This window comes from Lissotriton vulgaris, chromosome 9 (assembly GCF_964263255.1).
Source record: "Lissotriton vulgaris chromosome 9, aLisVul1.2, whole genome shotgun sequence".
Taxonomy (NCBI): domain Eukaryota; kingdom Metazoa; phylum Chordata; class Amphibia; order Caudata; family Salamandridae; genus Lissotriton; species Lissotriton vulgaris.
In genome coordinates, this window is record NC_141697.1 from 553,750,615 (window position 1) to 553,763,658 (window position 13,044).

Below are 13,044 nucleotides of genomic sequence, written 5' to 3' on the forward strand. Positions count from 1 at the left end.
CTAAAGGCCTTATTCCAATAGCATGGAAGGAAGCCCATGTCCGCCCAATCCTTAAAAAACAAACAGTAGACCCGAAGGTCTTGAGTAACTACAGACCGATATTGCTGTTACCTTTGTTGGGGAAGATATTGGAAACCCACATAAATAAACAACTGAGCCACTATTTAGAGTCCAATAATATCTTGGATCTCTCGCAGTCAGGCTTTCGACCGGGCTTTAGTACCAAGACTGCCTTATTGGCAGTTACAGATTCAATAAGATTGACCCTTGAAAAAGGAGGATCCGCAATGCTCATCCTTTTAGACCTCTCCGCAGCATTCAATACTGTCTCCCGTCGACTGCTTGTGGAGAGGCTTCAGGACTGTGGTGTTGGGGACTTTGCTCTGAAATGGCTAACAAGCTTTTTGGTTGATAGGAAGTAATTGGTCATGTTAGACCCTTTTAGGTCAAAAGAATTCCAGCTTGACAAGGGAGTCCCACAGGGCTCATGTTTAAGCCGTACTCTCCTTAATGTTTACATGGCCCTGTTGGCCAAGATCGTTCAACACTATGGGTTTGAGGTCATCTCCTATGCGGACGATACTCAACTTGTCTTCCCCATCGGCTCAAATCTAGAAGAGGAGAAAGTGCGCTTCTCGGCGGGAATGTTGGCTATTTCAAACTGGATGACAGAATCCTGCCTCCAACTTAATCCAGAAAAACAGAGCTGATGTTTCTGGGAAAAGCGCAGGATCTGACTCTGGCCGATTGGTGGCCTGTCCAGTTACGGATGGCTCCCATTCCTTCAACGTCAGTAAAGAACCTAGGAATACAATTGGATGACAAACTTACCATGAAGGATAATGTCAGAAACATCATGAGTTTGTGCTATTATAGTCTCCGACTTCTTAGTAGAATTATTCCATATCTACCAGTGAAACATCTTAAAACGGTGGTCCAGGCGATGGTGGTGAGCCATTTGGATTACGGAAACACTCTACTGGCCGAAGTAGGTGAGACCCTGATAGCAAAACTCCAAGTCATCCAAAACACGGCAGCTCGGATGGTTTTGAACCCCCCCCCCCCCCCCCCCCGGGCTCTCCGTCACTTCCCCTGCTGAAGGAGCTTCACTGGCTCCCAGTGAAAAAGAGGTCTTTTTTAACGGCTTTCTGCTTCACCTTTAAAGCTACTAATGGAATAGGCCCTGAATATCTGCAAAACAAACTTTGTAAGCAGACTTCCTGCCTCAACCTGAGATCGAATGAAAAGGCTCTGCTGATGATTCCGCGTATTTGGCGGGTGCATTTAGGGGGCAAAGCTTTCTCTTATATTGCCCCTAAATATTGGACCTCCCTGCCAGAAGCCTTGCGTAAGCACACATCGTACCTTGTTTTTAGGAAACTATTGAAGGCTTTCTTATTCTAATATATCTCTGCAGCTCTGGTATCCAATTTTTTCCCCTTCAGGTTTTCGCCTAGTTTAGCGCTGAGATATCCCTGGGTGAGTCATGCACATTACAAGAGGCCCTTAACATAACATAACATAACATGATCTGGCCACCTCTAGACACTAACAGCCACGCCTATTCTTTTCATAGTAGGGGGCCAGCTTGTTGTGAGCAGGTGTGGGCCATCCAGTACATACACCAGACAGGTGTCACCTTTAGCATGAGGTTCCTGTCTGCAATTTAAAAAATATCTCTTAGAATCGTGCGCAGGACTTTTAGGAGTTGCCTGATTCTCATAGCTTTACTTACCATCTCTGTGTCCGTGCCAGGGACTACTTTTAAGTAGTTTTCCGTGCGTGGATAAAGGTTATCTACAGATTGGAAGGCCTTTTTGTCGTGGCTAAGACGGATTTGCGACAGAAACCACTGCTAAGGTGTTATCGGAGCGCAGCATCAGTAATGGGCTTGATCTGGCTGACGCTAAACCGCAATGACAGGAACTGCCTCAGGAATTACTCTGCGAAGTCTCGAAGCCTCAACCTGAGATAAAGCTGCCTTTTCCCTTATGCCCTTTGGGCCCTTGCTGAGAGCCCCATTAAATTCTGAGTCGGGCGCCAAGACGAATTACTGGCCGACTCCAGGTCACCAGTTATGTGAGAACACCCCCTGACATACACACACGTCCTATCCATTTCACAGCTTCCTCACACCTCTCAGGGGAATCTTGTAATAACAAACATGTTGATATAAGTAAATCTGAATCTTAAATAAAGTTTGAACTATTGGCGTTACAGATATTAATGCAACGGCAATAGCTTAAACTTTCAGTAAAGCGAGAACAATTGCATTGCAAATGCTTGTTTATTTTTTAGCCTCAGGAGCTGGGAAAGAGCTTCCGCAACCTCTCGAGGCTTTTTTTTCAATGCAATGACGATTGCGTGCATGGCGCGCTGACGTCATTACATTGAAAGTGAGAGTGAAATGAGCCAATTTGTTCATTTCACTTTCACTGCCTCCGTGCTCGCCGGGCTATATCAGCCCTCGAGCACCTAGGCAGATGGGAGAGGTATCATTTCCCTAGTGCAGTAGTCTTCAAACTTTTTAACAATGCGCCCCCCCCCCCCCCCTAGTAAAGAAATACAATTAATTGGTCCCCACTAGATTTTTCAAAATTATTCTATTAAACAGGCAATGTTTAAATATGTCTCAACTTATTTAAACAAAAGACATATTTAAACATTGCAGTTAAATCCTGTTACTATTTTTACCAGCTAGGATATAAATGACAAAAGAAGCTAGTGTTGGCCCATTACAAAGCCACAGTAGCCACTCATTTTTCATCACTGCTTAAAACAAAGCACTGCTATCAGCATAATGTTTATTTTGGCCCAAGCCTGATGCCACCCTGGTATTACTTGAGGCCCCCATAGGGGGGCCCAACCCCCAGTTTGACGACCCCTGCCCTAGTGGATCCCTGCTTGGAGATTGCAGCAGGAGGGAGTCCCTCATGCAGGGATCCACCAATAGACATCAGGGAGAGGGGAACGGCCCCCTGGGCAAGGGCCTTTGCTGCCCCCAAATATTTGTGTGCATATTCCGTCTTTCTTCCCCTGGGGGGGGGGGGGCAAATGGGGCAAATATCCCTCAATCTGCCCCCCCTCCTGTGGACAGAATGCACATTAGCCAGAGTTTTTTTGTTTTGGATATGTAGGGGTGGGGTCTGCCCAAAATAGGCATGCCAATGCCCCGATCCTACAAAACACTAAAGGGACAGTCTTTCTGCCCGGGGGCAATAACCCCTAATTTGCCCCCCGCCAGGGGGCAGAAAGCACACTAGGCACCAGGGATTTTTTTTTATTTGAATATGTAGGAGTGGGGGATGCCCAAAATGTGCATGTCAATGCCCCCATCCCACCAAACACTAAAGGGACAGTCTTGCTGCCCCCCTGAGGGGCAGTTGTGGGAATAAACCCCAATCTGCCCCCCGAACACCTCACCAAACACTAAAGGGACAGTCTTTCTGCCTACGGGGGCAGTTGGGGCATTAACCCCAGAACTACTTCTTGTGGGGCAGAAAGCTCACTAGGAATATGTTTATGGGCATGTCAGGAAGCGGCCCTTTAGGCAACAGTAGTTTCCCTTTTTTGTGCACACATACTGGCTGTTCATGCCGTCTTTTTAGGCTCATCTGCCCTTAGAGGGCAGAAACCACTAGACACCAGCAAAAGTTTATGTGTGTGTGTGTGTGTGGACTGGAGTTCGGCTAATGGTTTGTGTATATTGACGTTTGGCTAGCTGTGTGTGAACCTGCATTTTGCTGGTGGTGTGTGTGGACTTCCGCTTTGATGGCAGTGTGTATGGACTAGTGCTTGGCTGGCATCCTGCGTGGTTTGTTGCTTGGGTAGTGGTCTGCATGAATGGCTCATGTCTGGCGTGTGCGTGGACTGTCACTTGGGTGATGGTGAGCGAGGACTATTGCTTGGTTGGCAATGTCCTTGGATTGCAATTGGCTGATGGTTTGCCTGGCTGGCACTTGGCTGGTGGTCTGAACGGATGGCGCTTGGTTGGCAGTGTGGCTTGCATAGATCTTCCATCGTTTTATTAACCAGAATCCCCTGCAAACCTCAAATTTACCTCAGAAATCACACTTTCCTCACATTTCTGTGTGGAAAAGATGCTGGATCACTGCACCAGCACAAATTTCCCACCACCCAGCATTCCCTTCGGTCTAATGATAAAAACTGATACCTCACTTGTGTGGGTGCCCAAAGCAGAGCACCTAAAAATGTATCGAATGAAAACTGAGGGGGAACCAAAGTGGGTCCAAAAGGGCAGATTTTTTTTCATAAGTTTTGGGGCTGACTCTGCTTTGGGCACCCACACAAGTGAGATATACTTTTTATTTGGAGACTGAGGGGAACACTCGGTGGTGGGACATTTGTGTCAGCATGGTGATCTCACAACCTTCCCTCACAGAAATGTAAGGAAAATGTGACTTTTGAGCTTAATTTGAGGGTTGCAGGGGATTCTCTGTTAGTAAATGTTGGGTAAAATGATACCTCACTTGTGTGGGTGAGCCAAGGTCCTGCGACTAGGAAGGGCCAAAAGCATAGAGATTGAGGTGATAGCACAGCGAGCTCTAAACGCTATATTTTTTCATATACATTTTGGGCTGACTGAATTGGATAACCACACAAGAGAGGTATCATTTTAATCGGGAGACCAAGGGAAACATTGGGTGGTAGGAAATATGTGCTGGTGCGGTGATCCCAGAGAGAAATGTAAGAAAAATTTGATTTATTTTAGTTACATTTGAGGTTTGCAGGGGATTCTGGGTGGGAAAACATAGGCGGATTCACACATGCTACACCTCCCTGGGTATCTAGTTTTCAGTAATGTCTTGGTTTGGTAGGTTTCCCTAGATGGCCGCCTAGCCCGGGACCAAAAAAGCAGGTGTCCCTCTTGCAAAACTAGGTAGTTTTGTGATACATAAATTTGATGTCTCTACAATACATTTTAGGCTCTTCCTGTCGTGAGAACTTGGCCCACCCACACAAGTGAGGTACCATATTTATTGAGAGACCTGTGGGAATGCTGGGTGGTAGGAAATTTGTGTCGACTTGGTGATCCCTAAACTTTCCCACACAGAAATGTGAGGTAAATTTAATTTTTTTAGCTAAATTTCAGGTTTGCAGGGGAGAATGGGTATGAAAACATTTAGGGATCCATGTAAGCCGCACCTCCTTGAACTCCCCTGAGTATCTAGTTTTCAGAAATGTCGGGGCTTGGTAGGTTTCACTAGATGGCCTTCGAGCCCGGGACAAAAAACACAGGTGACGACCTTGCAAAACCAGGTTGTTTTGTGATAAATAAATTTGATGGCTCTACAATATGTTTTGGTCCATTTCCTGTTTTAGACACTAAACCTACCCACAAAAGTTAGGTACCATTTTTATTGTCAGACTTGGGGGAATGCTGGGTGGGTGGAAGTTTGTGGTCTCTGTTGGACCTGGGCCTCTTGGCAGGGTCATCCCTAAACTTTTTGCCTTCCTCCAATACTCTCTCTGACCTATTTTGTTTGGTTTAATGACTCTGGGCACTTTACCACTGCTGACCAGTGCTAAAGTGCATATGCTCTCCCTACTGAAAAGTGTACATGTGATTGATGTCCATGATTGGTTCATTGGATTTACTGTTAGTCCCTAGTAAAGTGCACCAGGAGTGCCAGGGCTTGTAAATGCCAATACTGCTAGTGGGCCTGCAGCGCTGGTTGCGCCACCCACAGAAGCAGCCTTAAAATGTGTCTAGGGTCTGCCATTGCAGAACCTGCGTGCAGTCTGGTACTGTCATGCTAGCTGGGCAAGTGCACCCACTTGCCAGCCCTTAAACCATCCCTTAACCTCATATTAGTTACCCCTATTGTAGGCCCTAGGGCAGGGTGCATTGTAAGTGTAAGGTAGGACAAGCACTGATGTGTGTGGCATGTCCTAGTAGTGAATTACAACCAAATTCGTTTTTCACTATTGTAAGGCTACCTGCTCCCTTTAGGCCAGAATGGGCTGCTGGAATTATTACACTCTATAATCCCAGCAGGCTCAGGGAACATGGTAGAAATTAATGTTTAGTATGCCTGAACTCAGAATAATAAAATACTTATTTTAGTAAAGTTTATTTTAATATCCTGGGTTTGCAAATGCTACTTTTAGAAAGTTAGCATTTGCTTGTCTAACCATTTCAGCCCGCCTCTGCTCTTGTGTGTATCTGACTGTCTGAGTGTGTGAGTGACAGGGCTGGGAGTTGACAGGTTGTGAATAGCAGGATGACACCTTAGTGGGTGGTGGGAGTTTCTCCTGAATGATGCATCAGGCTGTGCTCTGCCTCCACAATGCTGGCTACGCCCTCCTGGGGAGCGACTGATGACTCAGCCTGCACCTGGCCCAGGAAGGACCGAAGCTTGTCAACAAAGTGCTCAGGCTGCCCCTGTCTTCACAATGCCGGCTCCGCCCCCCTGGGGAGAGGCTGATGTGCCTGCCCTCACACTGAATGCAGAAGCAGAAGTACCCACCACAAGTGCTCAGGGACTGAGAACAGTTATGCAAAGGCCCCCCTGGCCTGTAAGAACAAAAGAAACTGGGTATAAAAGTAGGAGCCCTGCTCCTTGTAAATTAGATCCTGTTTGCGCTACAGAAGAAACTCTGCCCGAAGAGAAGGACCTGGAAGGACAAGGAGGAGTGCTGTCTCTGGCCTGTGTCTGGTGCCTTGCTGCAGAAGGAGAGGAAAGAAAAGACTACAAGAGACTTTTGCTTTTAATGAACTTTGTGCCAAACTCTGCTAAAAAATCTCCAAGGGCTTGCCTGTGAACTTGCCCCCTGACCAGCGCCCCAGGAACAGTGGGCGCTACCCCCTGACAGAGGAACCACTGTAAGACGCTGTTTTCCTTCTGCAAGCCTCTCCAGGAAAAGCGGAGCGCGCTGTGACCATCGCGCTCTTCAGCAACGCTCTGGGAGCTGCCCTCCCTCTGAACAAAGTGACTGCCACCTGCCTGGCCCAGAAGCATTGTGAAGACCAGCCCAGCTGATCCGAGCACCGTGACTGGCCCCGAGCCGCAGCTCGCAACGTGAAGAAAGGTGGTGTCCGGTGCCTGCTTGCACCCCTTCGTGTCTTGTGCCCCTGAACGCGCCGCCGCTGTCCGAGAAACAGCTGCTGCGTGGGGTGCCTGAACGTCGCCTGGATTGATAGAGGCCTGCGCCGAGGATCGCTGCCCTCTACGTGCGCCCTCCTGTGTCAGGATATTTCGAGGCGCTTTCCCAGCGCAACCCGGCCCGCGCCGCAACGCCAACCCCCGAGCTAGAGCCGAGCCGCCGCTCGCTCCAACATCGGAAGGAAGACATCGCGACGCGGACTACCGCGCTGACCTGCGCCCAGCTTCTTCACTAAAAAGGTACTGTTTTGCTACCCTCTGCCTCGCCCAGCCCTCGGAGCTGCGTGTGGAGCGCTCCCAGGGCCCCCGCTCTCTCCCCCTGTCAGCCGCGCGCAGCCGTGCGGCTCGCACGGAGAGGCATGCGCTGACTCCCCGGCCGCCGCTCCCGCCAGCAGCGTGAGAGTGGGCAGACCGGGCCCGTTTTCCATCGCGGAGGAGCCGAGGGGCGCAGAGAGGCCCGCGGACAGCCGGGGGAATCCTGGTTGATTGGCAGGACAAAGAAAAGTACAGTGAAGAGCCTGGAACCCCCTTTTTGAGGAAATAACGAAAAGCTGAATAAGAACTAGAACTGTTATTTGCAACGCTAAACAAAGATTGCTTATTGCTAAAAAGATCTGTGGGAACTTAAACCCAAGTCAACTGGAACCGCTATTTAAAGTTTAAAGACTGTATTTACAAGCCTGCTTTGAGAGTATATAAAGAATATATATTTTTACAAATACAGTTTGGTGTCATTGTGTGGTGGGTTGGTGGTGATGGTGTAATATTGCAAATGTTTAACCCTATGTGCCCCAGAGATTAGCCTAGACTGCTTGTGCCACACTACCTAGAGGGTAAGCAGAGGTTGTTCTTGGAGGTAACCCTCAGCCCTGACGAGGAAGAGAGAGCCCCTGCTTGTCGCCAGTGCTGCACTGCGCCAACTAGAGACTCCCCCTTCCTACAGTCTCCCACAGATTCCAAAACTTTCCATCACAGAAATGTGAGGAGAATGTTTAAAAAAAAAAAGTTTGAGGTTTGCAAAGAGTGCTAGGTAACAGAACCAGGTGAGAGCCACACAAGTCACCATATCCTGAATTCCCCTGGATGTCTAGTTTTAAAAATGTACAGGTTTGCTAGGTTTCCCTAGGTTCCAGCTGAGCTAAGGCCCAAAATTCACAGCTAGGCACATAGCAAAAAAAGGGTAGTTTTTACGTGGAAAAATGTGATGTGTCCACATTGCGTTTTGGACTGTTTCCTGTCGCGGGCACTAGGCCAACCCACACAACTGAGGTACTAATTTTTTCGGGAGACTTAGGAAAATGCTGGGTAGAAGGAAGTTTGGACTTCCCACAGATTTCAGAACTTTCCCTCACAGAAATGTGACGAACGGTTTTTTTTTACAAACTTTAAGGTTTGCAATGGATTCCAGGTAACAGAACATGTGAGAGTCACACAAGTCACTGCACCCTGGATTCCCCTGGGTGTCTAGTTTTCAAAAATGTACAGGTTTGCAAGGTTTCCCTAGGTGCTGGCAGAGCTAGGGCCCAAATGCCACATCTAGGCAGATTGCATTAAACTAGTCGATTTTCAATGGAAAAATGTGATGTGTCCATGTTATGTTTTTTGCCATTTTCTGTTGCAGGCACTACACCTACCCACACAGGTGAGGTACAAGTGAGGTACCATTTTTATCGGGAAAGTTGGGGGAATGCTGGGTGGGTGGAAGATTGTGGCTCCCCACAGATTCCAGAACCTTCCATCACAGAAATGTGAGGAAAATGTGTTTTTTTTTACAAAGTTTGAGGTTTGCAAGTGAGGAGACCTAAGGTAAAACAGAATAGTAGAACAAGTGATAATAACATTTTTCTTTCTATGCATTTCTGTCTTCCAAATGTAAGTCAGTGTGTAAAAAATAAGTAATTGTGAAAAATACCCCTAATTCACAAGCTAACATGGATGCCTACAAATTCAGAGATGTACAAATAACTGCCTCTAAAGTCCATATCTTGTTGTCATTTCAGAAATACATAGATTTCCTTAATACTGATTTTTCACTTTTTATATTTTATCAAATGAATTGCTGAATACCCCATCCACAATGAAAAACCACTGCAAGGTGCCACTCAGCAATTGGTTATGGGTACCTCAGGATCTTGGTGAACCTTCAAGCCCCATTTATCCCCTCAACCAGAAGAATCCCAGGGACGTAACAGTATATTACTTTCAAAATATTCCATACTTAGAAGAAGTTATAGGTGAAAATGCAGGCACAAATGGTTGTTTTTTTCATCTCAATTTCAATATTTCTTTTAGTTCAACTGTTCATTTCTGTAGGAAGACCTTGATGGATCTACACTTTACTGAATACAGAATTGTGTATACCTATCAGAAGTGCAAGGAAGAAAACAGGCATTGATCAGGCACCCTCACAGGAAGTGTAATGATCCAAGTACTAATCACAATTTTATGAGGTACAATTCATTAATAGGAGACAGGTTTCCAAAACATGGATCCAGAGTCAGGCGTTAGACTTCAAATCTTTTATTTTAAATTCATTAAAATTATTTCCAGCTTGTCCTGCCGACACGTGTTTCGTCTCTATGGAGACTTTTTCAAGGCTGGAAGTGTAGAAAAAACTAAAATCAATATTTACAAAATATACACAATACACATACAATTTCATAGGCGAAAAAGAAGTATATACATAGAAGCCTAACAACCATATACATTATCTGAAGGTGAAACCCACCTTATAGAGAAACCACACAACACAGAAATGGCATATCAGTGATTATTTATCAAATTTTCATGATTATCATAGTGTATCATCTTGTAGTTCAAAACACATTCTAAGAACCAAATAATGCCTATCAGAAGTGTATAGCTTTTTGGGATCCATTATTGGTTTAACACCCATTTCAACCACTAACTGGGAGGTTGTTGAAAGCACAAAAAACAGGAAAAATAGTCAATGTCCCAGTAAAATGCCAGAACTCTGTAGAAATGTTGGGATTTCTGACAAAGGTTTGCCTGTTCCTAAAAGCTGGGAATGTGGTGACTTTAAGCTCCCCAACCTTTTGTGATACCCTTTGTAGGGGAAAATACAGACACTTTCTTCTGCAGCACTGTTTTCCCATTTTTCCCCCCAAAACATAAATGTAGCTGTATTTTAGCTAACTTCTCGGTCCCCTCCTGGGAATCCACAAACCATGGGTACCTTTAGAATCCACAGGATGTTAGAAAAAATGGACACAAATATGGCATAGATACCTTATGTGAACAGAAGGGTATGGGGGCCTAAATGCTAACTACCCCAATTAGCCAAAAAAAGACATGGCACTGGGAGGCCTGGCAGCAAAAAGGTTAATCCACAAATTCAACAAGCATTGGTAAAGCCAATAGGTCTTGTATTTGAGACATATTGGCTTTGCCAATGATTTTTAGCCATGCTGCACAGCATCCCTTATACTGAGCAGCATCACTAAAGAGTAAAAAAAAAAAAGGACATTGACATGGCCGGCCATGTCATTTTATATGTGCACACACCATGCATGCACGCACCCTCAAAATTACGTAAGTGTTTATTTTTTTATTACAGTTACTAATCAGTAACGCAAAAAGAAAAAAAAGGAAAACATATTTTTTTTTATAAAAAAGATGTGGGACGCAACACGGGGCAAAAGCAATGAAGGGATGGAAACAACAGAGGGGTCAGAAGCAAAATGGGCTGCTGGAGGGGGACTGAAAGCAACACAGGTGCACTGTTGGGGGTCCACCGCAACATGGGGGTGTGGGTGGAAACAACATGGTGAAACGTAGACAACAGAGAGAGAGCAATGTGGAGCACTGGTGTGGAGCAAAAAGGTGAAAGAAAGCAATGAGGAGAAGGCAGCTTAGAAGCACACGGATGAGAAAGCAATGGGGGAAACATACAAGTGCAGGGAGAGGGAAAGACACAAGAGAGACAGCAGGGAAACACATCTACTCCAAGGGAGTGTCTAACTCAAAAGATGATAGGACGGAAAATAAGCTCGGCAGAGATAGAGATGGCGTTCAAGTCCGTAAAAGAAAACAAAGCACCAGGCCCAGATGGGTACACAGCCATGTTCTACAAAACGTTCCTAATGCACCTGAAGCCAACCATGAAAAAAATGTTCAACCACTGCACGGGGGAGGGATTAGTTTCTCAATCCATGTCAGAGCCGAACATAATTGTTATCCTGAAAGAAGGCAAAGACGCACAACTACCCCAAAACTACAGACCCATATCACTAATCAATGTAGACTGCAAAATTTACATCAGAATCCTGGCCTCAAGACTAAACACCGTGCTACCAAGACTATTAAGCAACTCACAGGTAGGGTTCCTAAAAGACCCGTATGTCACATGACAACACCAGACTTTTATGCCACATACTAGAACGTGCCTCCAAAATAGACGAACCAGCGGTGGCTATTACACTAGATGCCGTGAAAACTTTCAACAGGGTATCGTGGGACTTCCTAGAACAATGCATGCGGGCATTTAACCTTGGGGAAACATACACCCGGAAAGTATTGGCACTGTACGGACCCCAGAGCACGCATTGTAGTTAATGGATCGGTCTCTGACCCCTTCGCCCTACAACACAAAACAAGACAAGGATGTCCCTTGTCCCCCTCGTTATTCCTGTTGGCCTTGGAACCCCTGATCAGGGATATCAAGGCTAACGAGGAGGTGAGGGGGATCACCATCAACGAGGTCACAGTCAAACTAGCTATGTACGCGAACGACATCCTCATAGTGACAGAATGATCCGCGACCTCCATCGCGGCTCTCATAAAAACCATAGGAACATATTCAAAACACTCCGAATACAAGCTTAACAAGGACAAATCTGAGTGCTAACCACTTAACATCCACACCACTAGGAACACATTGGGAAAATCGGGCCTTGCATGACAAACGGGTGCCATCAAATATCTAGGGGTACACTTCGGCCACGACCTCAAAACCACACTTTACCAAAATGAAAAGCTACTGTTAGGGAAGACAAAGACACTTCTAGAGACCTGGTCCCCCAAATTTATAATATGGTGGGGAAGGATAGAAAACAGTTAAGATGATGATCACCCCGATGATCAATTACCTGATTGGTATGCTCCCTCTCCTACTCACCGATAATTTCCACCACAAGATAGATAAGATGATTAATAAATGTATATGGTGGGACAAAAAAGTGAGAATAAGCTTAAAAAAACTAAGACTAGACAAAAAAACTGGGCTGCCTAAATTTAGCAGACTTCAAAACCTTCCATACAGCATTTCTAGCAAAACAGGGGGCCTACTGGCTTTTGCCCAGTCAGGGGTACACAACGGTATGGCTAGCATTTGAGCGAGCCATCCTAAACAACCTAAAACCAATAGCACTCCTCACAGCCAATAAACATACACACGCCTCCAACCCAATACTCAAAAACACAAAAAATGGAGTACAGTGTAAAAAACTCAAAATGGGAATCATTGTGGGCAAACGCCAAGTTTAAAAATAGGGGGAAACGCCTTTCCATAGAGACATGGAAAAGTTAGGAATTTCCTATCCAGCACAACTGGAAGAGGGGGGAAGCCCCACCACTTTCACCACTTTACAAATGAATCACAAACTTCCAGACATAGAGCTATACAACTTCCTAAAAATCAGCACAGCCATGACAGAAGCAAAATTAGCGAAGCACAAGCCATCAATCATTCAATACATGACAAATCTCAATAGAATAGTCCATCAGGTATCACATGTCTACAAGCTACTACGTCCTAGCACCACCAAAATTAATGATAAAGCAGCCACATACTGGGAAAAACAACTTGACACCACACTTAGCAAGAGTGAACTGTATCTCCTCTGGGACTCCCCCTCACTAAACAAAATCTCCCAGTATTAGCACAGACAAAATTCTG